Here is a 24,447-nt window from a genome sequence, read left to right as displayed (position 1 = left end):
TAGCGCCCCCTTATGTCTTTTAGGTTTTGAACATACCTTGAGGTACTCGAAAACTCATGAAACTTGGCAAAATTATGGACACCTGTGAACTTTATGTAAATGTACAGTTATTGGGTTCAGCATGTTTAGCCAGCTCTATAGCGCCCCCTCATGCGTGGAAGGCCATAGTTTGGTCAAAGTTGATCCTATATTCATGAAATTTGGTAGGTACATCCTGCTCATTATTTCAGACATATTCCTCATCGGGTTTCATTAGCTCCGCCCACCGGGAAGTCGGTAATATTGGAATATGTGCGTTTTTCATGTATTTTATGCATACTTTTACGAACTCCTCCTAGAGAGTTTATCGGATCCACGTCAAATTTGGCTGGTATAACCCTCCCACGACTGTGATGCTAAATTGCGAAGGGATTTTTGATCGCTCGAACGGTGATGTCATGCAACATGTGCGAAGACGCCATTTTGTCACTTTTTAGGTATGGAACTTTGCGATACTCCTCCTAGAGGATACAAGCGATCCATCTCAAAGTTGGGCAGCAGAATCTCAAGACCTTCATGATACTAAATTGCGAAGCTTTTGTTTTTTCGTGAAACGGCATTCTTGTGGCGGCGCGGCGAATTTTGATGTTTCGCCATGACACAGGATGCTGTTGTAACTTGACTTTACATTGTCCGATCTTCCCCAAATTTGTCATGTTTTATAAGAGTATCGGCCTGCGTTGAGTTTCCGACTTCCACGGGAATGGACAGCAGCAGGTTCCCCGACGTGCGCGTTCCCCAGACGTGCCCGCGGAATTTTAACAGCATGTCATTGCTAAAGTATTAGCACTAGAACAGAGTGTTTTATTGTAATTGTCAGTTCTGCAAATAAAAACTACTCTTTGAAGTAATCGTCATGTGGTTGGGTGTTTTGTTTATTGTAAACATTTACGTATTTTATAATAATGTATTTGAAAATAAATACATCAATGCTGATTCTAGTGTTGGCTTTTCCTGCCTCAGCCTCCCGCCCGCGGCCGGAGGGAACAGGGGATTTCAGAGTTTTGGTCGGAGACGATAACCTTTCTCTCTGTGGAGCCCCGTCACTTCACAAGACACGGAAAACCTCTGTTGGTCTGGAAGAGCTGCAGCATTTATTTCTGCACAAACGTCCACTGTACATTCACTAAATATTGTCAGAGCTAAACTAACTCTTCTGCAGTGTGTAGTGTGCGCGCATGCATGTGAGAGTGGAGCGAAAGAGTGAGAACAAGCGCGGTGTGTGAGTGAGGGCAGGCAAAGCAGGCAGAGGAGCAAAGGAGCAGAGACTCCGGTCCTGGAGACCAAAGCTATGGTCTCTGACCGCAGCCAACACTGTTTAACAGACGGGCTTCACTATATAGAACTTTGTGGTTTTGGTGCTTCCGTGTAGTTTCTGTTGGAGTCTTGTCTGAACAGCGTAGCCACACGTGAGCGCGCATGAGACACCGACCCGCAATGATTTACACGTGTAAGAAGTTACAAACAGTCCCTTTAACTTTTATTAATGATACTATTAAAGTCAGAGAGAGACGAAGAGTCTGTCTGTCAGCAACAAACACGTTTTACATTATTTATCGTCATTTCCATTCAGTCACATGTGAGGCTGATAATTCCTGAATGTCGGATTTGATATGAGTTATATCATTTACATTTTCCCTGAAACATTCAGCCTAATAATTTGGTCTCCAGGACCATAGTCTCTGCTGTACTCTGCTCCTCTGAACTGCCTGCCTTCACTCAGCTGTATATTGTACTTATTATTCACATATACTTATAGGCAGGGTCTGAAATTAGCAACCGCCACCCGCCAAATGCAGGTAAATTGTTGGCGGGTAAAATTGGCAGGCCATCCACCATTTTGGCAGACAGTAAAAAATGTTAGGGGAGGGAATAGAGAACAGACTCCTTATTGTCTGATTCCTTGGTATCTCAAGCCTCCGTGACTACTGATTCCTCTGTATTGATAACCTTCCACAGTAACGCGTGCACAGTGACGCATAAGCACATTGTATCATGTTGCTGTTTGTTTTGGACCGGAGACACTGCCTGAGGGACGCACCCTGTTTTTTCCTTGATAATGCAACACTGTGAACAACAAACCTGTTGGCCAGGAGGAGAGTTAGTAATGTTACCTGTTAGCAGCCGGTGGGCAGCACAGTCCTGCTTGGTTAAATAACAGATCTACTAATGTTAATGGAGGTGCTATTTGTTTCAATCTGTTCCGTTCTTCACTAACCATACAGACTGGACGGTTAAAGCATTACAGTTGCTTACTTGTGACTTTATTCAGTACGACAGTCCACATGTTAATTCAGCTCCAGCTAGCGTTACTTTGTCTGTGTCACACTCTAACAGTTCCCCGGAACAACAACAACTAGGAACCAACAATCCTATTGTTACACTATTAGGCACATTAGGCATTAGGCAGTTGTTATTATTATGTGGCGTTCAAACTCAAGCTCAGGAAAAATGACTATTGGTAAATTACGTTATCGTCTTGTTCAAATATAACCTCGTAAAATTATGTTTTTGGCAAGAAACTTGAATAAATCCAGTTGTTTAAAGGAGATGTTTTCACAGCAATATAAAATAGATAATAGAGAGGGAATTACAGTATGACCTGTTTAACATCCTAACACTAGCTCTCAACAGCTTGCCAAGATTTTTCTAATCAAAGCAAATATTTAAATAATCATAATCATTTGAATTGTGTGTTTTTATGCAAACAACCCCTATAGATGACAATAACAAAGTACAGTACAGTACTGTGTACAGTACCCTCCCTGCCCCGAAAAATAGGGCTCCCCGGAAGCCACGGTGTAATTCGAATATTGTAATTTACCATGCATATAATGTTTTTTGTGTAAAATATATTGAACATTGAATGACATCAGATCTAAGATGTTATTATACCCCCGTAAGTAGTTGGGGATATATAGCGTTCCACGTGCCCTTCCGTCCGTCCGCCCGTTCACCTGTCACATTTTCGTGTCCGGAGCAAAACTATTTAATTTAGGAACTTCAAATTTGGTATGATGGTTGACAGTGTGGTCTAGTTGTGCCTTTTGGGGGTTAGAAGTCCACGGTGCCCAAACCTTTTTTGAGTTTTTCCAAAATGGCAAAACCTTTGGTGTTACTTTAGTAGGGATCAAGCAGTGAGCGGGGGTATCTGAGCCATGCTCACTTTTGCCTTGTTCCTTCATTTGGCGCAGAGATTTCAAAAGTGGCAGATAACATTTCTGAGTGGCAGACAAAAAAAAAGGTACTTGTTTGCCACAGTGGCAGGCAATGAAAAAAGTTCATTTCAGAACCTGCTCATAGGTCATGGCTGCTGGAGTCGGACTACTTGATCTCTTTTGCACAAATAATTGCACAGTTCACTGTACACAGATGTACACAGGAGCTATAATCTAAAATATTAACGTGACGCTTAAGAGGAAACAACGTCTCATTTCTCTTAAAACATGTGACTTCCTGTAAATTTAGTGAAGGCTGCTTCAAACTGCAAACCGTAGCTTTTAGTCACCGCCCTGCTGCTGCTGCCACCTGATCTCATCTACAGTTTGATTGTAATCTGAGTTCACATCAGTGAAAAATGTGTCTGAACTGGTCTGACAGCTTGGATCAACTTGACTGATGTTTATTTTTAACTGTTAAGACTCAAGAGTACGACAGAGTATTAGGGCCACAATGAGGAAACAAATAAATCTTAGATTTTTAGAATAAAGTCATACGTTTACGAGAAAAAAGTCGTAATATTACGAGAAAAAAGTCATAAGTTTAGGTTAAAAAGTCATAATATGAGAAAAAAAGTTGTAATATTATGAGATTAAAGTTAAAAGATTAGAGATATTTGGGTAGCTGGTTTTGCCACACCTGATGTGTTTAGTTTATGCTTCACATAGACAAGGTCTTGCATGCAAACTAACCATCTTTTCTAACCCACTGCATTATCTGACACACATTAAGATCAAATACATAAACTTGAATTAGTTTTAAATATAAACATACACATTCTCAACCCCCACATCACACCCCCCTTTGTCCTTTCTGAGCACATTTGCTCCAAAAAAACAAAGAGGCAAGGAAATAACGTCTAACTTGTGCATGCAGTGTCCGATGGTCACTGAAATGTACGGGTGTGTCGACCGGCGTCTCGCCATTACCCCTGACGTGCGGGAAGGTGCGAGGGCCCGTTCATCGCTGCTTGCAGCTTTAATTAGGTCTTGTGTTCTGTCTTCACCTTGACTTTCGTTTTCTAGGAATGGAAACCTACAGCCACATATGAAGAAACTAAACCATGACTCATAAAATGTCATAATACTTGCTCTGAAGTTGATTTATGGTTAGACACAGTTTTTTTTTTTTATTGAAGATATAATAACCTATAGATGCCACACTGAGTGAAATATTCAAACCCAAGAAACCTAATTTTTATGGCTGCACTTTCTCATCAAATAGAAATATTATGATGGCATGTGCATCATCATAAACACATTTGTAGAGTATATGTATATGTAGACTTTGAGCAGCGGCCATCTGCAGTGTCCATGAACAGTCACAAACATAGAACATAACACAGTGAATAAAGTGCAAAGTGCAAAGTGTAATTAATTATGACGCTCAGCTGCCTCCCACTGGTGTCAACTGGTTACTGTTTGGTTACCACCTCTCACACTGACATAAAAACTCATATCATTTTTATTTTTCACTTGTTCACCTGTCACCGTGGACATACTGTTATGCAGTCGTATTTTTTTAATCTTTTCATTTCATTAGACGGATACTTTTAACCGTTAAAACGTTTGATTTTTAAGTTTATTTTATTCTAATTTAATTTATTTTAATCTACTGTTTATTCTTACATTTCATTGTGCAAACCTGCATTGTAAAATGGCAAATAAATGAACCTTGTAACATTGTAAATGAGTTAAATTGGAGCAGCTACTTACGTTTACAAACTGCGCAGTTTACGTAAACCACGTACGACGGGACATTTCCCGTGTATGTTGCTGTAGTTAGCAATGGCGGATACAAAACTCCTGATGTATGAATGCGTAAATTAACAGATTTATTAATTTAACGGAACACTCAAAAGTCAGATATAGTCTTCTAAATAAATAGCTTTTGATTGTGTAACAGATAACTGGATTACACCTAATCATGCCCAGTACTAACAGTGTGGCATGTATGACTATTTGAACCTTCTTTCAGCTGTGTCCCCGTCTCCGGCGGTGTGAAACGAACTCAAGAGGAAGTAAAAAAATAAGTATGAATATATAATTCAAAGCAGTAAACACCCACAGCATAGAGCCAGCTGTCCTTCCTGCATCTGTCAGTTTAAACTGTGTTGTTTTAGCTTGGATTATGACTTAAGCTTCTATAATATTCAGGTTACATCAAATTATCTATAACATTATCAGAGAGTTTTATATTTCACTACTCCAAAGCTTACAGACATTCAAATTACATATAGTGTAGTTCTTATATAAACTTAAAATACAGTGCTATGGAAAAAAAACAATCAACACAACATGAATATAATAAACACAGTGATTACATGTTAATTGTGAAAAACAACACTGATCAAAATCTATTTTAATAAATCATGTGATACTGAACTATTTGAATAACATTTGAACATGTCCACAGTGGATGTTACTTTAAGGACTAGTGTTATTGAATGATTCAGCCCGTTAGTACAAATTGAGTGTACTACTGCTGACAGTTTTTCTGAGCAAATATGTAGGTTTTTAGGTAGTTATAAAAAAATGTTTGTCTTCCATTAAATGTACTTAAGTCTAAAAACTTGCAGACACTTGTTGAAACCTGCCTTTTTGCATTTTGCATTTGCGTTGACTAGGGCCAAGCTTGACTTCTTCCCTTGCAATGATTAGCAGGTCTTCACTGTAAGATTCTCACTTCCATTTTAACTTTATTTTAAGAAGTATAGAAGTAGTTTTATATGTAATTAAATTAAAAAGTAAGTAGAGACTATTTTGCAAATGCAATATCTAAATTTTTTAGTAGATTCAGAACCAGTCCTGTTAAAAACACTATGGTTTTTGCAGGTTTGCCAGAGCAAATGAGTAGATTTTTAGATAGTTTAAAAAAAAAAAAAGCTTTTGTCTTCCATTAAATGTACTTAAGTCTAAAAACTTGCAGACACTTTTTGAAAACTTCGTTTAAAGGATACAGCTCAACCAATAAGTGTGTGCAGATTTTTTTAGGTAATGCAATACCTACATTTATTTCTGGATTTAGAACCAGTGATGTTCAAAACACTATGGCTCTTGAAGGTTTGCCAGAAACTCCTCTATTTCTCTACACATTCGGTTCCTGTTTTTGTCTTTAATCTTCTCCAGGACTTTGATGCTGTTATCACGATAGAAGGATTGTTGCGGTATCGCTGTCGCCTTCATGTGATATTGTATTGAACTTTGGTACTCCTTTCGATCGTAGTTTAAATATTTTGCGTAGTGGTTGTAAAGGACCTGCTTCTCTCAAGGTTCCAGATCCCTTTCTAGCAGTTCCTTATACATCTGCTCAGCTTCAGCCTGGCCGTGATTGGATTTTGCGTACATATTTGCAAGAGCTATTTCCTTCACAAGTGAAGAATTAGGGTAAAGAGAAATCACCTCCTCATGGAGAGTGATTGCTCTGTCTATCATGCTTTGCTTTGGGCGATTGTCACTAAAACACATGATCTTCCATTTGTAACAGAGTGCAGCACATCTCTTCAGATAACGCTCATCTGGATGGTTTTCCAGAGCCTCCTCTGCCAAATCAATGGCCTCATCAATAGAAACATAGTTTCTGTAAACCCTTGTTAATGGTTTCATACCATTGTAGCTGCTGATGGGATTTCTCAAAACCTTTCTGGCTAACTCTCGTGCTTCATCTTCAATTCTCTCTCCTTTCTTAGCACATTGCTCAAGGTAGTAAGCAGCGAGGTAAAAGTTGTCTTGATCCTGTTCCTTGGCGATTCTCACTTTCTCCAACATGTCAGCCTCCAGCCCTGTGTTGCTGTGTTTCAAAGCTCTCGCTAACCCTAAGACGTGGCTGGTGTTCCACTCTACCATATCCGGCTGCATCTATATGCAGATGGCTCTGTGGAAGTAATATGCAGCCAGCTTTTTGTCTGTGCTAAAATTCATCAGGGTCAAGGCTTTCTCAGCGTAGATCTCTGGATGGAGCTCGTCCTGGGATGGAGATGGGTATTTATTCATCAGGGCGTCAATCTTTGTCAGGTAAGCCTGACTCTCTGCTTGTTCTCCCAGGTGGTGGTTCAGCCAAGCCAGGTTCCCGTAGTTCACCACTAACCAGGGACCCTCATCTTCACTTCTCATCTGGAGGAAGGCCTCTGCAGCCTTGTTGAACAAACTCTGGGTATCTTCAGTCAACCCCAGCTTGTATTGAATGAACCCCCGCAGGTTGTAAATGTGACCCAGCCAGCTGTTTCCCTCCTCTGTGCCGATGTCCTCCAGCTTGTCCCTTAGATGGAGAAGTTTGTTCCTGCTGGGGTCCAGATCCCAGGTGAAGTGGCACTGCAGGGCCTCCAGTTTGGACACCAGTGTTGTTTGACTCTGAGCAGCACTGATGGAGAGTAAAAATAATAAATATTAAAAAATATCAGCATTATATTAATATACTATGCTCTTAATGTACGTGTAATATTTTTGGATAACCACTGTTCATCTCATGTGGAGCAAGGAAGGAAGATAGAAATGGAGTCAGAAGCACTGAATGTGTAGGAAAGAAATAAGGAAGGAAGAAAGGGAGGATGGAAAAATGGAGTCATGAGCATTGAATAGAAAGCAACGAAATAAGGAAGGAAGGAATCGAGTAAGGGATATTGAATAGACAGGAAAGAAACATGGCAGGAAGGAAGGTGTGGTAAAAGTAAGGAAAAATAAATGGATCACTGAGGTTCAGATCAGACAGGCCATTCCTCCCAGTCACCCCTCTCCAGGTTTCTCCATCGTTGCCCACATGAGCGTTGAAGCCCTCAACCTTTCCAGGGCCCCACCCAGAGACTGGGCCCCAAGGTGGAAAATAAATCACTGAAAATAAAAGGGAAGGAATGGATGAGGAAAGAACAGAAGAAATTAATCACAACGGAATTAAAAGAATATTGCTGAAAAGAAAGAGGGGTGGACAGACTGGACTGGGGAAGAAATAACAAAAGTGGGCTTAAAGGGGAACATCACCTAAATTAATAATTACAATATGTTATTTCCATGGCTGAGGAAAGTTCAATCAATATTTGGGAACATGAGCTACTCTCTCTTAAAGCCAGAAACCAGAGAAATAAGTCTCTAACTAGTGATGTCATAGGGTAAAAGGCTGCTCCATAGACATTGAATGGGAGGCTGATTTTGTGGATCCACATAATGTTTGTTTTCTTTTTTAAACCCAAATGAGCTTTATTCTTATTGTAGTGTTCTCAGTTGGTTGTTAAATACGATTAAGGCCAGAATTCTATAGTTGTCAACTACAGTAGAGGAGATAACTGTGGAGGAAGTGAAACCTATGATCAGAATAGTCACTCTTATGATAGTATGGGTATTGGAACGCACAGTGCGTTTCTTGGTAAGTTTCTGAGTAGCATTCAAGCGCTAGGATTGGCCAGGCGTCCATGGTCGATGAGTTGAGGTCAACCTCAACCAACCGTCTCAGGGGGGGTTCAAGATGGCGTCGTAGAGGAAACACCACGCTTCACTGAGCTCCGGTGATACTTGTCAAGTTATCCGATTATTATGCACATCTGCCTAGCGAAAGTGCTACAGAGAGAGTAACTTTATAATGTCTCTTGAAAACTATTTTTTCAAAAATACCGGACAACATGACCAGGACCAGAACAAAGACGATTAAGAACAAGCCTGCTCAAGAAAGCACGGAACAGAGTGAGGAAGCTAACATCATGGCAGCAGCTGAAGATGAGGGTGCTAACTGCTGCAGTAGCATTGACCCGAACACTTTGAAAGCATTGGATAAGATTACCGACAACATTACTAAAGTTATTGATGCTAAAGTTGACACAGTACTCGCTGCTATACGGGAACAAACAACCCAAATACAGGCGCTGGGGGCTCGGGTCGGCGAGGCCGAGGGCAGAATTATGAGTGTGGGAGATGCAACGGACTCCTTGCAGGCTAAAGTGACACAACTGGAGAAGCAAGTGAGCGGTATGTTGGAGCACATAGATGACCTGGAGAATCGTGGTCGCAGATGCAATGTGCGCTTGGTTGGACTACCTGAGAATGCGGAGGGAACAGCTCCTGTGAAGTTCATAGAGACATGGCTACCTAGCTATCTCAAAATCACCACCAAAACTGGTAGGATCAAGCTGGAACGCGAACATCGCTCCCTCACACCAAAACCCAATCCCCAATCCCAAACAACGACCCAGACAAGCAACGTTATGAATGCAGCCCGCCACCTCGGTACAGAACCGGACCAGCCAGCTCGTAACTGACCAAGGATTTCTTTCTTCATAATTATTCAGCGGCAGTATTGTATGTTTCTGGGTTTTTTTTGGTTTTTTTGGAGTGTGCTAGGAGATTTCCAGCTCTTTATTTTGTAGGGATTCTACTGTAACAGGTTTTGGTTATTAGCAAATTAATTAATAAATAATAATATAATTATTAATATTAATAAAGATTATCAATAAACATCAATAATAAACGGGGCACCACCCTGGAATCAGGGACCAATGACGAAAACGTTAATATAGTCTCATTATATATGCTAAACTATCAATTTGGAACGTTGATTAATAATTAAATTAATAACTATAACCAAAATAGACAGTAAAGGTTGAAGGATATCGGAGTTCTTGACATAGCAGAGGTTGGCATTATTCACTCTTGTGCAACATTAAAGAGACCAGCATGTATATTCCACAAACATTTATTTACAAGATAATAAAGGTTTAAAACACAATATTAATCTAACTAAATAACTAAACTAAACAAACCAAACAAAGTGTGTGTGTGTGTGTGTGTGTGTGTGTGTGTGTGTGTGTGAGAGAGAGGGGGGGGGGGGGGGGGGGGGGGGGGGCAAGATGGCGTCTTGTCTCAAGATGTCTGAATGGCCTACAGACCAAAATGACGAGCACTGTAAAACTACAAAGATGGCGGAATCAAAGATGGCCGCCAGCATGTCATCACGTGACCTCTTTGTTCTTCTGAGCACATGTGCTAAGGAAGGACAGAGAGGGGGATGATGTCGGGGTTAAGATTATCTGAAGCTGTATGTTTATGTTTAACTAATTCACAGTTTCTGTATGTGATCTTAATGTGTGTTAGATATGCAGTGGGTTAGAAAAGATGGTTAGTTTGCATGCAAGACCTTGTCTATGTGAAGCATAAACTAAACACATCAAATGTGGCGAAGCCAGTTACCCAGATATCAAATACAGATAAATCAACACAGTCAAACTCAATGAATACATTAAACCAAATCAATACAAGTACTTTCTAGAAATCAAAGTTGGACAGTCTTGCTCAGCCATGCACGATTGCTAATGCTAAGGTAAGCCCAGTACGTTACCCCATGGAAGAACAGGGTTTGTAATTCCATGTGTTGAAGTTGTGGTTCCAAATCAAAGAGGTCGTCTTTGCTGTGCAGATTGGTTAGCTTGGTGCTAACTGTGAGAAGGCAGGCTCTCGCGTCTACCACCTTTTGGTTCCTTGTGTTGCTAGGTCTGTTTCCTAACAGACCATAGATCAGAAGCAGAACTGCTTTGCAGGTTCTGGACTGGAGAGCCGCTCACCTCAAACAGGTCAGCCTGGGTTGAGGAGATGAGCAGGAAGAGTAGAAAGAGAGAGAACACAGAGATTTCCTCTGGTTTTGTTCTGTGTGATTTTCACACCTAGGTGTGAATTGCTACAGTGGCCAATGACGATTGAGCTGAGCTCACGGCCAATGAGAGCATACCTCCAGGATTCTGAGAAGGCAGTTCACTGTGTCTGCCACCAGAAATGACAGGTCCCGACAATTTGCATCAAGAATTTTAATGGCAAATAAATTTTGGGTCTGCACTTGGAATGTGCGAGGGATTAATAATCCTATAAAGCGTAGAAAAATACTTACTTTCCTGAAAAAAGAAAATATAGATATAGCTCTACTGCAAGAAACCCATCTTGATGACAATGAACATTTAAAGTTAAGGCAGGGTGTGTTTGGACAAGTATTCTTTTCATCCTTTACAACCAGAAGCAGGGGTGTCGCTGTACTTATTAGACGTACTCTGCCTTTTAAGGTGGTTAACTGTGTTGAAGATCGGAGTGGTCGTTATGTTATAATTAAAGGGAGTTTACAAGGTCAAGATATTGTAATAATGAATGTTTATTTCCCACCAGCTCATCCAGTTGCTTTTCTTACTAAAGTGTTCTGAAATTTTGCAGAAATGACAGCAGATATAGTAATTGTGGGTGGTGATTTTAATTGTATATTAAATCCGCTCATAGATAGATTCCCACACCACATTATGGCCCCCTCTCCCCAAGCAAATGCTCTTCGTGCCATCTGTGAAGATCTCGGATTTGATGATGTTTGGAGGAGTCTTCACCCTTCTGACAAAGAATATACATTCTTCTCTGCTCCTCATGGGTGTCAGACTAGAATTGATAATAGAGATTAATAATATCTGATCATGCCAGTATGGTTATGGACATAAAACTTAAAGTCTCAATAAACCAGGCCCGACAGTGGAGACTTAACACTATTATTCTTAAAGAGAATACTTTTACATCTTATTTTTCCACCGAATTTAAGGCATTTTTGTCCATCAATTTACAATCTTCGAATAATCCCGCAATTCTATGGGAAACTTGCAAAGCCTATGCAAGAGGGTTGATCATATCATACTCTACAACTAAGAGGCACCAAAAACTTAAACACTAGCGCAAGCGCTAAAATCCTTTTAGAGCAAATTGTCAAATAAAGAAAAGATTTATGTTAGCTCTCCATCACCTTATTTATGGCAAGAAATGTCTGCTCTTAGATCAGCTATAAATTGTCTTCTTACTAAAGATGCAGAGAAAAAAATTAAGTATATTAAACAGAGCTTTTATGAATATGGAGATAAACCAGGGAAATATCTTGCATACCTGGCTAAAAAACGAGCAGAGTCCCAGTCTATAGCAGTGATTGCGGATGCTGAGGGCAATAGGGTATACGAAAACAGACTGATAAATGACAGCTTCAAAGATTTTTACATAAATTTGTACTCTTCTGAACAGACAACTGACGCACCTCAATTAATGGAAGACTTTTTTGCTCAGATTAATCTTCCAAAACTATCAGAAGAACAGGAAAGTTTTCTTAACAGCCCCATTACAAGAAATGAAGTAGTTAATGCCATCAAAAAGCTTCAGAATGGGAAGTCGCCAGGTCCTGATGGGTTCTGTTCTGAATTTTATAAGGAGTTCCAAGACTTACTTTTGGAACCGTTACTTGAAATGTTCAATCATTAATTTTCTATTGCAGATTTGCCACAGACTCTTAAAGAGGCTAACATATCACTTATCTTAAAGAAAGGGAAATGTCCTGAATCCTGCTCATCCTATAGGCCGATAGCTCTTTTAAATGTGGACAGAAAGTGGCTTTCTAAAATTTTAGCTAGTCGTTTGGAGGACCTTCTGCCTATATTAATTAAAGAGGATCAAACTGGCTTTATAAAAGGCAGAAACTCAACTAACAATGTCAGACATCTCGTTAATGCTATTCAGGTCTTTAAGCAAAAATCTATAGATGGTCTGGTGCTTTCTCTGGACGCAGAGAAGGCATTTGACCGAATTGAGTGGCCTTTTTTAATTTACACATTAGAAAAATTTGGTCTTGGTAATAATTTTGTGAAATGGGTTGAAATCATTTATAATGATCCTCAAGCTGCGGTTATGACTAATGGACTTAGATCAGAGTATTTTAGTACACATAGAGGAACTAGACAGAGTTGCCCTCTATCGCCTCTCCTGTTTGCATTGGCCATTGAGCCACTGGCTGAGGCCATTAGAAGAGAGCCCTCTATATGTGGTCTGCAGGTCGGAGAGATATGTCACAAGATAACATTGTATGCTGACGACGTCCTAGTTTTTCTAACTGACCCTGAGACATCAGTTTCAGCCCTCATTAAGGTGATTAACATGTTTAGCAAATTCTCTGGGTATAAGATTAATTTAAACAAATCAGAAGCTATGCCCCTGGGTACTCTATCTACTATACCTAATACTGTCCCATCCTTCCCTTTCAAATGGTCTCCTGCAGGTTTAGTCTATTTAGGTATTGTTATTACCCCATCATTTAATCAGTTGTAGAAAGCCAACTTCATCCCTTTATTTGGTAAAATAAGGCAAGATTTAGAGCGTTGGAACTCACTTGAGATTTATATCTGAATGGGTGAAAGATGAGGCATCTTCTGCTTGGCTGAACATTGAAGCATCATTGTCCCAGCGTAGACTACAGGATTTATTATTTTTTAAGAATTTGAAGGACATAAGAAATAATTGTGTAAATCCAAAAACAATCAATGCTTTAAAGGCATGGTGATCAGTCCGTCGTCTGGAGGGGAGGTCCAAATTAACTTCCACACTCACCCCAATAATTAACAACCCTGAATTTTTGCCAGGGATATTGGATTCCGTTTTCCAACAATGGAACAATAAAAATATGCAAAATTGGGAGACTTACTTTCAGATAATAGTCTCAAGTCATTTGAACAATTGATAAAGGAATACCAACTCCCAAAACAAGATTTATTTTGTTTTTTACAAATAAGGCATTATATCACTTAGAGTACAACCATTATAGATCATCCCGAGGTGTCTCCTGTTGAGAAAATGCTGTTTCAATGACCAACAAAGGTGTCTCTGAGTTTGCTATATAATGTAATGAATGGCAAGTATACTACCAATACACAGAGTATTAGGAGTGTGTGGGAGAAGGAACTGTCAGTGACTATTAATGATGAGACATGGGACGATATTTGGAGTCATGCCAAAAAGATATCTATCTGTACCTGGACGAAAGCAATCCAATTTAAAATTATACATAGAATACATATATCCCCTAATCGCAGGCATTTTTTTGACCCCTCACTTTCTCCTCTGTGTCTCAAATGTAAAACCAAAATAGGTACCTTAACCCATTGCCTTTGGTCGTGTCATAAATTACACAAGTACTGGTCTGAAATAGTATGTCAAATGGAAAAGATATTTGATAAGGATTTAGAAATGAATCCAATGTCTTTGATTTTAGGAATCCCAAGTACAAATATAATTACTGCAGCCAACAAAAGATTATATAACATTCTTACATTTGCTGCTAGAAAAAATATACTACTACAGTGGATCAGTGATAAGAAACCCTCGGTACAAGGCTGGCGAAAAGTGATATTTGAGATGGTCCCTTTGGAATATCTCAGAAATATTATACATACCAAAGTAGATCAGTTCTATAATATCTGGCAACCCTATCTGAATTATATTGGACCTGAATTCTCTTCCATTATCTCACAAGGAGCCTTTTGAACATTAACTCATATATCCTGTGACTTCCCTGCACTATGGACTATTTCCCATGACCTCCTATATACATTTTTTTTTTACCTGAGCTGTACCAGTGTTTTTTGTTTTTTTTCTCTTTTGCCTTTATCCTTATTGTGTTTGTGAAAATAAGAAAACCCAATGAACATATTAGTGAAAAAAAAACCCCACCAACAATTGTGGAGTGGTATAAACTGATATTTGAGCTAATATCAATGGAATATCTAACATACAGATTTAAATGTAAAATGGGTGATTTCTTTAAGACTTGGACATCCTTTTTTAAATATGCTGGTGAAAAACTTACAAATAGTGTACTAAAGGGTCTGATAGATTGCAATATTGAACTAAAGGGTCTGATAGATTGCAATATTGTAAATTCGCTAAGTGACATTTTTGGGTCGTAAAGCGAGATATTTATTTGCTGACTTATTTATTTTGTTTTGTTTTCTTATTTTTCTTAAAATGTTTTGTTGTTGCATCAGTGTCGATTGCGATAAACTGTAACGGACTGAGCGCCTCCTTATCCTTATACATTTACATACATAGATGCTTTGATATTTTCAACTACATATGTGATTGTGTACAATCATCTCTTTGAGTATATTATGTGCTATGTATACTGTGTGTTAAAGATCTAAATCTGGTGTTGATTTATTGTTGGTTTTGTCGGTGTTTGTGTTTGGCCCCTTTGCCCCCCTTGCTCGGACCACGCCCAGCTTCGACCTCATTCATTTTGATCTCAACAACACATCTAAAAGGTTTCTGACTGCATCTTGCATGGTTGCAATGTTATCGCGGTCGCGAAATCTGTGCACAGAAAAACACATAAAGACCTGGCTAAGTAAACTGCTTATGTGGTAGTTCCAGCTACAGTACCCTAGGTGTTTCCAGTTCCACATTTTGCCATAATGACAAACACACAAGGTGAAAAAAAATATAGTGTCACTGTTGTAGCTGGTAATGATAGGCTCACTCATTATTTACTCCATCAATGATATAAAATGCAGAAGCAGCTACTCACCTCATCATCCAGCTGTTTCCTCAACTGAGTAGTTCTCTAAATATTAGGCTGGTTTTTGCTCTTGATGCTTCTTTGGGTTCTCTGGTATAAAGTCAGCAATGTCCAACTGTGATGTACAGCTTTGCTGTAAATGATGTGATGTTGTTGAGCACGCAGCTTTAAATGCTCTCACTGAAGTCGAAGCAGACTGTAGAGGAGGGGCAACTGCGTATTAAGTCTCATGTTCAGTCTTAATGCACCATGACTTTCTTTTCCCAGGAATGGAAACCCACAACCACATCCGAATAAACTAAAACATGAATCATCAAATTCTGTGATTATATTTTCTCTTAAGTTGATTTAAAGTTAGAAAATTGTATATCTTCTTGAGGAATATGATGCCACACTGAGTGAAATATTCAAACCCAAGATGCCATATTCTTTATGGCTGCAACATCTTATCAAATATTAAGGTGACATGTGTATTATTTTATATTTATATGCATTTATATATGTAGTAGCCTATATGTGGACACACTGAGCAGCGGGTATGAAGAGCCATCAGTTACCTGGACACACCTGCATTATGACTCTGCTGTTACCTACTGGTGTAACCAGGTTACTGTTGGGTTACCACTTCACACTGACAGGGAAACACTTTGACACAAAGGCTCGTATTTCATCATTTGTCACCTGTTCACATGTCACCTTGGAGTTATACAACTGCATGTGTGCGATGTTCATCCATGTTGACTTACAAGTTAAAAGTTGTAGTTTGATTAACGTCTATCAGCGCCCTGTGTAGTACAGTACTGCAAGATAGTGAAGCCTACATGAATTTCTTGTATAATAACCACCAAAACAAAACAACTTAAAGATTTCTTAGTGTACATAATGTATATTTATTAGTATTAAAGGGACTGTTTATAAATCTACCAGGTCGGGATCCCATGCGCGCTCGCGTGTGGCTACACTGTTCAGACCGCTCCTCTGCCTGCTTGTCTTCACTCACACAACGCGCGCGTTCTCGCTCCACCTCACATGCATGCGCGCTCACTACACACTGCAGAAGAGTTAGTTTAGCTCTGAGAATATCTAGTGAATGTACAGTGGATGTTTGTGCAGAAATAACTGCTGCAGCTCCTCCAGACCGACAGAGGTTTTCCGTGTCTTGTCAAGTGACGGGGCTCCGCAACGAGTTACGTTATCGTCGCCGACCGGGTGCCGGTATCTCCCGTTTCCTCCGGCTGCGGTCGGGAGGCGATAACGTTTCTCTTCCTGCTTCAGGAAAAGCCAACACTAGGATCAACATCGATTCATGGAGAGACCTTCGTCTGGTCAGCTAACATTACTGCCAAGCAGGTGAAATATAGAGTGATATTGTGGTTTTAGCTGACGTGTGTCGCCTCACTGTGTTGAGCAGTGCTCGTTCAGGTATATTTAGAGCGAGCAAGCGCGAGCCCGACGCTGACTTTCGTTGACTTAACGGCCACAGCTGTCGCTGTTAACAAGCATTTCTGAAAGTTACAAATAGTCCCTTTGATAGGCTATTGTGTACAACTGAGACACAGCTTGACATACTTTATACGTACTGGCAATAATATTCAAGTTACATCAAATTATCTATAACTTTATCAGAGAGTTTTATATTTCACTACTCCAAAGCTTACAGACATTCAAATTACATATAGTGTAGTTCTTATATCAACTTAAAATACAGTGCTATGGAAAATAAACAATCATCACAACAGGAATATAATAAACACAGTGATTACCCAGAGTGACCCAGCCAGCTGTTTCCCTCCTTTTTGCCGATGTCCTCCAGCTGGTCCCTGAGATGGAAAAGTTTGGTCCTGCTGGGGTCCAGATCCCAGGTGAAGTGGCACTGCAGGGCCTCCAGTTTGGACTCCAGTGTTGTTTGACTCTGAGCAGCACTGATGGAGAGTAAAAATAACAAATATTAAAACACATCACCAGTAGGTTAAAGTAACATGCTCTTAAAGTGGCAGTAGGCAGTATATTTTTGGGGCCTGTTTGAATTCAAGGTGAGATGATTACAGAGCTCCGTCAGAGCCTGAAGGAGGAAGAAGGACCGTTAACACTGAGGCCGCAACCCAAAGCTCTTAATTTTCATTTCCTCGCTCCTCGCTCCTCGCTTGAACCGGAAGTTGTTCCGGTGCGCCATCTTGAAGACGGTCCCAAAGCTCTTATTTGTGCACCGAGGAGCGAGGATCGAGGATCGAGGAGGCTTGCCGGAGGAGCGATGAGCGAGGATACACCAGTGTATCCTTCACGGGGTACATGCCAAAGCTCTTAATTGCATCCCCGTTTCCCTCACTTGCGTCTTTTCCTTGCGTCTTAGTCCCTCCCACCAGGGAAGCATGGAGAGACGCATTAGGTGCTTCTCATTTCTTCATTTTTCGCCTCCTCGTCTCCTCGCTCCTCAATCCTCCGGCTGTGACCCGGAGTCCTCCATCTTGAAGGACGTCCCAATTCATAAAATGCGCATCGAGGAGCGAGGATCGAGGACCGAGGAGGCTTGCTGGAGGAGCCATGAGCGAGGATACACCAGTGTATCCTCCAGTGTCTCCTCCACGGAAGTTTTTGACCGACCGACACGCCCCCTTACTGGATATCAGTTATTGATTGGACGCTGCTGCTGATCGGTTTGATCTGATACATCAACATCACTGAGTTTCATACCAGAGTGAAGACAGATCACAGATTAAACGTTTTATAGTTTAGTTGTCTTATGATTCACCATCTAGTTATAATCTGTGTTAACTGTAGGTGTGAACAACAAACGGAGCATGTTGATGGTGAAGTGTTCCAGCAGCAGAAGGACCTGCAGGATCTCTGCTTCACACACCGTCACTGAAGGAGTCAGACACTGAGAGGGGTTTATAATAGCTGACAACGAACAGATTTAAAATAACTTTCTTCATTTATTAGAAATAGTTTTCTTTTGATCATCTGTTATTTCCCCCATTAACTTTTATTATGGATACAGTTAAAGTCAGAGAGAGAAGGAGAGTCTCTCTTTTACACCTTTTACATCATTTATCCTCATTTCCATTCAGTCACATGAGGCTGATAATTCCTGAGCGTCGGGTTTGATATGAGTTACCATTTCACTTTTCCCTGAAACATTCAGCCTAATACATAACTTCTACTATCAGAATATCAATAAATACAGACGCTAATAATGAATAAATAATATAAAGATATTGATCCAGTAGAGATGGTTCCTGGTCCTCTAAGCAGGACTCAGTCCACAGTAGAAATACAGACTGCAGCTGTTATTCATGTGCAGGTGTTTGTTAAACAGGTAACAGACTACAGAGAGAAACACTGCTGCTCTGATAACTCTGTTTCTTTATTAGTATTAGATCAGTTCAGACATAAACAGCTGTTAAAGCCGACTGACAGCTGATCCAGATGTGATCAGCTGCTGTTGTCATCAGAAACGGACATCGCTTCACGTGACGCTTCAGAGGAAACGACGTCTCATGTCTCTAAAAACATATTTACTCGTTTCCTCTGTCCTCGAGTCTTTTCCTCGCCTCCTCCCCTCGCATCTCCCGTGGGCGGGACTAAGACGTGAGGAGAGGAGTCGAGGAGAGGAGTCAAGCCATATAAAAGAACAAATGGGAAAGACCCAAGGAAACTATGCCAGGAGAGAGGAAACGAGGAAAGCCGTTTTAAGAGCAATGGATTGTTGTTTCCTCTGAAGCGTCACGTGAAGCGACGTCCGTTTCTGATGACAACAGCAGCTGATCACAGCTGGATCAGCTGTCAGTCAGCTTTAACAGCTGTTTATGTCTGAACTGAACTAATACTAATAGAGACAAGTGCTCTTTATATTATTTATTCATTATTAGCATCTGTAGTTATTGATATTCTGATTGTGAGTTCATTATTTAATAACCCAGAATATGACTAGGGTGTCTTTTGAACACTGGACATTATTTATTAGGCTAAAGGGAAAATGTAAATGATGTAACTTATATCAAACCCGAAGTTCAGGAATTATTAACCTCATGTGACTGAATGGAAATGAGGATAAATGATGTAAAAGGTGTTTGTTGCTGACAGACAGACTCTCCTTCTCTCTCTGACTTTAATAGTATCATTAATAAAAGTTAACGGGGCTAATAACAGATCATGAAAAGAAAAATCATTCTAATAAATGAAGAAAGTTATTTCAAGTCTATATGTCAGGTATTGTAAACCTCTCTCATTGAGAGGCTGCTTCACTGACGGTGTGTGAAGGAGAGATACTGCAGGTCCTTCTGCTGCTGCTCAGAGCTACAGTTAACACAGATTATAACTTGACGGTGAATCAGAAGACAACTAAACTATAAAACGTTTAATCTGTGATCTGTTTTCACTCCGGTATAAAACTCCAGTGATGTTGAGAGGTAAAGTTATCAGATCAAACCGATCAGCAGCAGCGTCCAATCAATAACTGATATCCAGTAAGGGGGCGTGTCGGTCGGTAAAAGACTTCGGTGGAGGATACACTGGTGTATCCTCGCTCCTCGCTCCTCTGGCCAGCCTCCTCGATCCTCGATCCTTGATCCTCGCTGCATCCAACTTCTGGTTCAAGCGAGGATCGAGGAGCGAGGAAACGAAAATGAAGAGCTTTGGGATGCACCCCCGGAAGTCTTTTACCGACCGACACGCCCCCTTACTGGATATCAGTTACTGATTGGACGCTGCTGCCGACTGGACTGATCTGATAACTTTACCTCTTATGGTACGTGTCCACAGGCTCCGTGCTTTCCACGCTCTCCATTCATTGTCTATGCACCAACCGCGCAATGTATTATGGTAGCGTGGCGTCGCGATTGGAGAGACTAGGCGTCACAACGCTCCTTATTTGCATGAAGTTAAGGGGCTCCGCTACTTTATGCAAATCACGGGCGTCCAACGCGACTCGCCGCCTCTCGAAACTCCCGATAATCTTTTAAAATAAACGTTGTCGATCCAAAATAAAGACAGATTCAGCAACTGCGTGGATTATTTCTCGCCTCAAATGTTTTCAGAAACACATTTCAGTGAACTATTTTCGTGAAATAAGAGAAGAAAGTTTCCAAACGAGCCTCCATACTGGTTCCGGTTTGAAAGCTGGGAGCAGCAGCCAACGACGAGAAAGCTTTCGTCCAATCAGGAGCCGAGTGCCTTGTTTCTAGGGACAGCACACCAAGCGTCCAATGTTGGGAAGCGTCGCGTCCGCTCGCGATAAAAAACGCCCCTGTGGACACGTACCATTAACATCACTGGAGTTTCATACCGGAGTGAAAACAGCTCTGAACAGCAGCAGAAGGACCTGCAGTATCTCTCCTTCACACACCGCCAGTGAAGCAGCCTGTCACTGAGAGAGGTTTATGAAACCTGACAAACTGACTTAAAATAACTTTCTTCATTTATTATAAACATTTTTCTTTTCATGATCTGTTATTTCCCCCCTTAACTTTTATTAATGATACTATTAAAGTCAGAGAGAGAAGGAGAGTCTGTCTGTCAGCAACAAACACCTTTTACATCATTTATCCTCATTTCCATTCAGTCACATGAGGCTGATGATTCCTGAACGTCGGGTTTGATATGAGTTACATCATTTACATTTTCCCTTTAGTAGTGATTGCGAGCTGAAGCCTCATGAAGCTTTGAAGCTTTCCAGCAAATAGGTTCGGAAAAGGGTTCATTTCTCGAGGCTTCATGTGCACACGAAACCACCTGGTGGTCAAAGAGTGTGAAACAGGCAGATATGATCTTAACCATGTGATAAGATAAGATGAGATAAAATAAGATAATCCTTTATTATAGTTTTTCTCGATTGTTTACACACATTTTCTGAAAGCATGCCTCATACTCTCAGAACTCTACACACAAATCAAAAAACACACACACAATGGGCAAAACCCCTCAATTCTCCTGCAAAATGAAACTTTACATTCAAAACAATGTTATTTCTTCTCAAAATGGTATTTTGTTTTCAAATGACACACACAAACCATCATATGAATAGACATTTATAAGAACCAGTTGAACACTGATGTGCTCAATGTAAAACACTATGATGAATGGAAAACACTTCTTCTCCATTCATCATAATGACTTAGGCCTTTTTTTTGTTCAGTGTTACACTTACTACAGACAGTACATACATAAGTGTGTTGTAAAATATTTTAGAATATTGTTTTTATACTCAGAACACACAAATACACGGTAACAAATATATTTTATTTTCCCCACAAAAACAATGTACACAGTGTACATCCCAACCAACACAAAGTTGCACATACAGTGGTCTACATACAAAACAACTGAAGAATTTACTGTATACAGTTACAGTAAAAAAAATGAAAAAAAAAACTATGCTGCATCCTCTCTTCTGTTTCGGTCTGGCCACAGCACCTCATCCACATCACAAGCAATGTTTTCCCTGGCCAAGCAGCGGGGGAAATATCGCTTAGCATGTCGAATCCAGCCATGAAAAGCATCAACTGATTGCTAATTGTAACACTGTGTGACAGGTGTTTGCCCATGTGATGAGTCAGTGTGCATAGTAGGGCAATTGACTTTATCATTTTGAATGACAGTGTGTTCCTTTTGAAAACGAGATTTTCTTCATGAAAATTGTGCCAAATGCAGAGAATTGTGTGTAGTGTTTTGAAAAAAGTGTGTTTTAGAACTGCAATTTGAGTGTAAAGCAGGAATTGTGCTTGTAGTTTAGCAGAATTGGTTCAGGGGGTTGGTGCATGAGTTACATGTTGTGGTCATTGTGTGTCAAGTACCAGTATTTGTGTGTAAACAATTGAGAAAAACTGTAATCCCGCAGGGGGAAATTTGCAGTGTACAGCAGCAAAGGGGATAGTGCAAAAAACAAGATGCATCAGCTAACACAGTAAAAAAGAGCTAAACAAAGTGTAACAAAATATGAACCCATAGAAGGAAGTATAAAAATAGGACCAGTATATACAGTATTGACAATAAACAAGACTATTAACAAAATTGCATAAGTGGAAAATGATATTGCACAGTGAGATAAATGAATGAATGAATGAATGAATGAATGAATGAAATTCCACCTGAAAATATCAGGTTATTGTCAGTTTTTGGTGTGTAAGTGTAAGTGGTCTACTGGGAGCAGTGCTGGTTGTGGTCTACTGGGACCACAGATCTGTGATATACTGTATTTTGCGCCAGCAAAGGCTGTTGGGAATGACTATAAGTAATGAAAGAAATATATATTACCATGTAATCAATTTATATCTATATAATATATAATATAATGTATATTTTCTAGTAAGTTTATTATGAGTATATTACATGTATAATGAGTTGTAATTGTTTTATTCATCTTAAGTGTATAAACCAATCCTTTGGTCAATAATTGTATTGTATTGTAGTGTAATATAATATAATAATGGCAGGAGGGGTAATATTAGTGTTCTGTGTCACTTCTTAAAAGTGGCATTGGTTCAACCAGTGAAGATCTGAACCACTTCCTGAACCAGTGATGCCCTATGGCCGGGCAGCGAGGCTTCGGACGTCATCAATGACGTCATTAGTCTAAAACGATACAAGCCTCGATACGCGCATCGCGGAAAACTTCCTGGATTACTCGACACACGCTCCGAAGCCTCGGCACAGCACGTAACATCACTAAGTGTCAATAAATAAATAATTAATAAGGTCTATGATTCTAAATTAGAAAAGTTCGGATCAGTCAGGAATAGACGTGGTTTTAAATATTAATAACTATTACAGACTGGGCTAACACACTAGAAGTCTGATTCTCCTTTACAATAATTCACTAGCTACATGTTTACAATCAGGCAGGCAAACTCATTAAAATACATAATAATTAAGATCAGCGTATATGATGGAATAGTGTCATTAGAATGTATCACAGGTCACCAAAATTGGGCTTTTATAAAAAGAAATTCTCCGAGGGGGGGATGCCCCCGGACCCCCCTAGCTGGCTACTGTTTCCCCCTAGCTGGCTACTCTTTCCCCTGGCTGGCTACTCCATATCCTTGTGGATGGCCCTGATTGGGGCCTCAACAAAATAAAAGCCAGGGTACAGAGAGATCAAGAAAATGAAAGGATCCGAGAGGCAATGAACACATTTTTGGAGAAGCAGCAGGTATGACAGGCGAAGCTGAACGTACAAAGATGAGGAGCTATAGGCAGACTAGCAAATAAAACCCACTAGCAGGCTCAGTTTTAAAGTTGGAGTAAAGATACTGGTATCATATGAAACTGGACGACCTGGAATCAGGTTGGTTGAGGGGCCCAATTTGGAAAATCTGTCCCCCTGTCCATAATTCCTAATGGCTGACCTGATTCAGGTTACATCAAATTATCTATAACATTATCAGAGAGTTTTATATTTCACTACTCCAAAGCTTACAGACATTCAAATTACATATAGTGTAGTTCTTATATAAACTTAAAATACAGTACTATGGAAAAATCAATCAACACAACAGGAATATAATAAACAGTGATTACATGTAAATTATAAAAAATCAACACTGATCAAAATCTATTTTAATAAATCATGTGATACTGAACTATAGTAATAACATTTGAACATGTCCACAGTGGATGTTATTTAAAGGACTAGTGTTATTGAATGATTCAGCCTGTTTAGTACAGATTGAGTGTACTACTGCTGACAGTTTTTCAGAGCAAATGAGTAGATTTTTAGATAGTTTTTTAAAAAAAGCTTTTGTCTTCCATTAAATGTACTTAAGTCTAAAACTTGCAGACACTTGTTGAAACCTGCCTTTAAAGGATACAGCTCAATCAATCTGTGTGTGCAGATTTTTTTAGGTAATGCAATACCTACATTTATTT

General features: G+C 39.9%; 1 long non-coding RNA gene and 1 pseudogene across 1 annotated transcript; one reads left to right on the top strand and one right to left on the bottom strand.

The window, feature by feature from the left end:
* Positions 1 to 6,122: 6,122 nt before the first annotated feature.
* LOC119488336 lies at positions 6,123 to 15,752 on the bottom strand (annotated as a pseudogene).
* Positions 15,753 to 17,033: 1,281 nt separating this feature from the next.
* LOC119488364 lies at positions 17,034 to 24,061 on the top strand. The gene is made up of 2 exons (XR_005206944.1): positions 17,034 to 17,181; positions 23,937 to 24,061. It is a non-coding gene; the product is annotated as an uncharacterized LOC119488364 (long non-coding RNA).
* The last annotated feature ends 386 nt before the right edge of the window (positions 24,062 to 24,447 follow it).

Source organism: Sebastes umbrosus, chromosome 5 (genome assembly GCF_015220745.1).
Source record: "Sebastes umbrosus isolate fSebUmb1 chromosome 5, fSebUmb1.pri, whole genome shotgun sequence".
Lineage (NCBI taxonomy): Eukaryota > Metazoa > Chordata > Actinopteri > Perciformes > Sebastidae > Sebastes > Sebastes umbrosus.
Note: the sequence above shows the minus strand (reverse complement) of the source record. Positions and strands in the feature narration are given on the sequence as shown.